This window comes from Temnothorax nylanderi, unplaced genomic scaffold (assembly GCF_030848795.1).
Source record: "Temnothorax nylanderi isolate EJ_2023f unplaced genomic scaffold, tnyl_v1.0 TNYL_tig0093_pilon, whole genome shotgun sequence".
Lineage (NCBI taxonomy): Eukaryota > Metazoa > Arthropoda > Insecta > Hymenoptera > Formicidae > Temnothorax > Temnothorax nylanderi.
In genome coordinates this window covers 181,099-187,098 of record NW_027249155.1, presented here as the reverse complement: position 1 = coordinate 187,098, position 6,000 = coordinate 181,099, and positions in this window count along the sequence as shown.

Here is a 6,000-nt window from a genome sequence, read left to right as displayed (position 1 = left end):
CGGCTCGATCTTGATTAGGAAACAAGTCATAAAGATTCTTATATTCCTCTCAATTTTATTATTTTATGCGATGTTCCCGAAATAAGGATATACATAATTTTAATTGTGATTTTATCAGTGAGAAATATCGTGGAAGATTAGAAACGTAATTTCGCAGACCCGACTGGAAATTTTATCACGTTCGCAGAGAATTAATTTCGCGAGATCACCAACGCGCGTCCGACAAGATCGATCGACTGGCGACGGCGAAGCCAAATTTGCGCGCGTTTCGTACAATAGGCGATTGTGCAGGGCGAGCAGCGAGGAAGCGACCCGTTCAGACGAGCCTGCCAGTGTTCTCTCCGGCAATTCCAAATATTATGACGTGCAAAACGCACCAGACACAGGCGGCAGGCAGATACCACCGCGGCACATAATATGCCTCCGGTGTATCTTGTCTTATAACCGCGCCGGTCACTGCTTCCACGCCACGACGAAAACGAGCATCTTCCGGGCACGTATACTTGTCGATCGTTTGTCTGTTTGAACAACGCCTGTATATACACACGCGCACCGGGTCCTTTTTACGTGCTATCTTTCAGGGAAGCGAGACGAGTTACGACAGAACGTCGGCGACGTTAATTCCCCGCCATATGTGAACGAAGCACAGATAATCCGTAATTCCGCGGTCCTTTTCGATAGGATCGCTTAATATCGAGTGTCCAAGCGTTGTAGCAAATTAATTTGCCACTCGACGTTCTTAATTAATTTGTTAGAATATGATCAACGATAGGCATTAGAGATTAGGCGCGATAGAGACGTATTCCGAAGTTACTATAAAGAGCGAGCTAAAAAATTAGAGAGAATGTGTTGATGGGGCAGACTTGGCGCGGTTGTATTTCATGCTCAACAACGTACAAATGCCTGAGATATCAAATTGCATTTTCCAGATATGTGCGAACAGATCGCTCCCGTGTTTAAACAGCTACGCGCGAGAATCACTGGATGCACTCGCGCAAATGCTTTCTGTTTATTATCTTTCGCTGGAAGGAATCTCCCAGTGATGACGGAGAATGGTTTACTGTCGAACTTAATGAATAATCTGCGGTTTCACGATCTTGCCTCGTGGTAGTAACCATCTTTTAGTCTCTGAATGTTATCTTGGAAAGTTCATAATGTGACTTTATATTATCGTAACGGGTCAAACAGTAAAATATCCTTATCTATTTATAACCTATCTTAACGCACATATTTTCCATAGGAGGATATATATATGTATACGTATACATAAATAAAATATATAAATATATTTTTCGTTCAAGTGATCAAATATCGACACGTTAAGATTTTCGAGTCGGATAATAATATATCTATTTATATGTAATGCGTGTGAAGTAGAAAATTAAGATGCACATAAAAGTCTGTGCTAACTAGCGCCACTCGAAACTTTTTGAATTTTCATACTTACAAACTGGTCCACCATTGTCACGGCTATAAAAGCCCATGAGCAATGTAGCAGGACCGGGGTCCATGACACCCTTTATGCTCTCGAACCTTTATCTTTATCGTTATGCGTCGTTGTTTCAAGCTCTTTATGCCTGACACGGGGTTCCCATTAACGTTTGATTTACAACTTTCTACAAATCTATAAAGGTGCCTTCACCTCCGCCGAGGTATAGATTTCCTTCGAGCGGACACGACGCACGAGAGACACGTATATCGGTTCGTGGAGCGACGCCACACGCACACGCACGCACGCGTGTACGCGCCACGTACGCGCGTCGGTATTTTCGCATGCGTTTGTACATGCCCGATTGTGCAAGTTTGGATATGCGTTTGCTACGCACACGCGAGTCCAAGGCGTGCGGGATCTCGCATCCCCGTGCTCTCAACGCCACCACCCCGCCGCCTTATAAGAGAAAGAGAGAGAGAGAGAGAGAGAGAGAGACTCCGCCGTGCCTCGATGGGACAATATTTGGCTCGGCGACGCGCGGCCAGATCGGCAGGCACGATAAAATTATACACTAGGCCCATAAACGACCCCGAAACTCGGCCGTTAAAATTAAAATCTGCCGCAAGACGTTGTTCGCCGATGAATTACGATCGAGGCATGCCGGTGCACCTTACGCGACCATCCTCCTCCTGCGATCCAGAGGACCACCTCTGGTTTTCTTACTTCGTCACTTTATACACCGCTCCGTGCTGGCTATATATGCGGTTTAATATTAGCCGTTTCATGTGCTGCTTACGCCGGTAATTTCCCGGTCGTTCGCGGTTACAATGTAAAGACACGGCGAGAGAATCGACCGGGTGTGTCCCGCATGTTTGCGCTACCGTCGAAATCAGATCATCGTACGTATTCGTACTTATATCTTCTTAAAATATACTTAAGTTAAACGGAATGAGCTTATTTCAAAAGTTTTTCACGGATCGCATGCATATAATTTGCGTACTTTATTTATACCGTAAATGAACCTTTATAACCATATATTTTATAGCTTATTCTCCGAGGTAACTCGCTAATTATTTTCCGTTATGATATTCCCTCTTATTTCAAATTAAGCTCAAATATGTAATAAATATTCACGAGAAGTAGCGAGCGTTGGAAATGTAGCGATAGATGTCATGGGTTTTTTTCAATTTGCACACGAATTCCATTTTGCAACTTTATAATCATTTGATTGCTTACAGCACCTTATTATAGCGAGACAAATGTGCAGATTATATAACGTACGATGAATTGTTTGATTCAAATTGCAGTAATTATTTACGTATTCAGTTAATACGTTCATATTTAAGTGTTCGTAACAATTTTAATAAATAACCGCACAATTATAAATGTATGAAGCTTGGCGCATTTTGTAAATGACCGTATGGTATCATCATAAATGTAACTGTATAGTATCACCAAATATTTGTGTGGCCCTACAAGAAACAATCCACTGCATTCTCTTAGATAAGCGCGCGAAACGATTAGTTTTATACTTTTCCGTAGCTATATACACCTTTTAACCGATAGCTAGCCCATGCTTCCATCAGAAATCGGGGATATCTGTGCGCGTACACGTTGCATCGCTTATTTATTCCAGCAATAAATAATTCACTCTTTCTGAGAGATCCAATCTTGCACTACAAAGTAGTGGCGAGTGTAACAGCCCACTTTATCATGAAATACCGCTGAGGAAACGCCGCATACTATAAATGATAAACTTGACTCTATCTTATTTTTAACTCGCTATATTCTTTATCGGCCATAAAGCCGTAGAAAATGTCGGGCAGAGAGAGAGAGAATGACGTTACGAATAAAGGCTTCATGTCTCAAGCCCATAAAATCAGCGCGGATGTATTGTAGCCTCGCTTGCATATAATATGGCAGAATGTAATAAACTCCCTGTGGCGTGTCCGCAAGACGATTGGGTATTACTTTTCGTTTTATTATCACTTTATTATTACCGCGCGTTGCCTTTATGGGCATATTAAGACGGCGGCGAGGATGTGCGGCCGCGGTGTGCCCCGTGTGCGTGTGCACGCATAGAATGATTCACCTCCCTCGGAGAAAGTTTGCCTCCTCGCCATTTTACCACTCTATCAATTATGAGTCGAGAGGACGGGACCCGGGCGCTCTTTTTCGAAGAAACGGGAGTATAACGGTAGCGTTTCGTACATTATAAAGTCCATTGACGCGGCACGACAAGTATCGGGACTCTAATAAAGATTCGTTACGCCTGGCGAAAATTTTACGATCGGATATTAAACTAATCTAGCTTGAAATAGCTAGTTGCGCTAAACTTAATAACGTTTGATATCTTTAGAACTGGGTATACACGCTAGCTTAATGATGTTTATAGCATACAAGCTGTTTAATGCCGACATTACTTCTTAGTTATGAACATCCGTATAGCTATAAAACCATACAAGCGCGAATAGAATTATTACCCATGGATAAAAATACTATTAAAAGTTTACAAATATCGTTAGGAATAGTGTCGTATTCTTGTTCTTCTTGTGTGTGTGCTATTTTATTATTTAAACATCAATGATCTATCAATACTTGTACGATTCATATATTTAGCCATGACTGCATTAATAGGTATTTTAAATGTAAATATAAGCGATGATAAATAATTAACGACGTTAAATACTATTAAAAATGTTAAAGAAAGTCATTAAACATTTCTATAGAAGTAAAAAATACACAAGTAATAATATTGTAACAAAGATAAACAAAGCACAAAATAACAACGACAATGTAGGACTAACAGAAGAAGAACGAAGGACTGGCAGACTGGCGAAGGGCAGGCGAAAGAAAAGAAGAGGAAGAACATGAGAGTAAAGGGTTAAAGGTGAAACCCAGCCTCTCGCCCTTGCTGGGCGGAGAGATCCAATCGGAATCCTTGCTATACTCGGACTCCTTCATCCACCAACTCGGCTCGCATCATGCCCTCATTATACTCCTATCGTGAAGTGCGATTAGAGGTGCAAATTTGTTGGAATCGTTGCTGCGCTCCGAGAGTTCAGCAATGTGAATCTCGTTCTTTCTCATTTCGTAGCATGGCTTTCCAATTATGTAAATCCTTTAACAAAATATCTCGAACGCCAAAAATTTAATCAAATGTATGTCGCAACAAGCCAAGATGCAGCTCAATGATTTCAATAAAATTAATACAATAGTCCCAATATTATATACAAAAAAATATATTTATTTTGAATGAGCAATTCGTCTGAGACGTCATGAAATTTGTCACAATCATTTATTGTTACATTTAATATGTGAAGATATGGAGAAAAAGCGTACGCTGAGATGAAAATGCAAGGGCCCAAAAATATCTCAGCGACATTCTTCCAGAAAAACTTCCAGAAACTACCTACAAGTGGTTGCTTATCGTCGTCGAACTTTCGGGGTTTCAGGAAAAATAACCGATCGGATAAAGATCTTTATGTGAAATGGAGAGCTGAAATATTATACCCGTTAGAATCCAAATTGGGTTCTTTTAAAGCGCCCTGCAAGCCGCAGGTATTTATAATTTCAGCCTGGTTTTGATGTACTGAATTTACATAGCGACTCCGTGTTCCCGTCGCGGACGAGCCGCACTTATAAATACGCTATTTTATTCCACGGAACAGAGATACGATTTTACGGACACGACGAATTTTTAAAACGATTCTAAAACGCGATAATTCGGCCATACTTAACACATCTTATTATACGCCATACCGAATCTAATGTGCAACCCTAATGTTTTGTGTCACAATATATATTCAATCAGAGATTTTTACATCACACGTATCTTTCAATAAAGATAAGAATCATAACAATATATATAATCACAGACATAAAATAATCTTACCAACGAGGACCCATATCTTGCTATGCACCGACAAGCTCTGCTTTTCTGTGCTCTACTGCGAGTCTATGTCTGAAATAAAAGACATTCCGTATAATCGATATATAAAATAAAAATAAATAAATAAAGATATGGCCCGTATTTCAAATTACAACCAAACAATTGTTTTCAAGAATTAATGCATAATTAATGCATAAAGTCAACATGCTATTAAAACAAGAAAATAATGATTTTTAGCAAGTCTAATAGGACGCCAATAAACATTGTGTCCATTATGGCCAGAGATTTTTTTCTCTGAAACCCATATTTCACTTTCCAGAATTATTTTTTGCGACGCAACATTCGAAAGTATTGTTCCGGGTCTTATCGATCGGTCGACAATAACGATCGATAGTCATCGTTGAAATACGGTCGAAACTTCCTAGGCCGGAGCAACCGCGGTCAAACCCACAGGACCACCAGCATCGACGACGTCCACGAGCCAGTTGCATACGTTTAAAGGGACGGGAGGACGGCTGTTGTTGTTTTTAATTATGTTTATAATCAACGCGTGGCATGTCTATGGTAATCGGTACCCGCCTATTCGGTCGGCCAGGCGAGATTTACAGCCCAGTTAGTCTCGCTTGCAATGACTCTCAAATCACACCCAACGGATCGACATTAAGCGGGGACGACA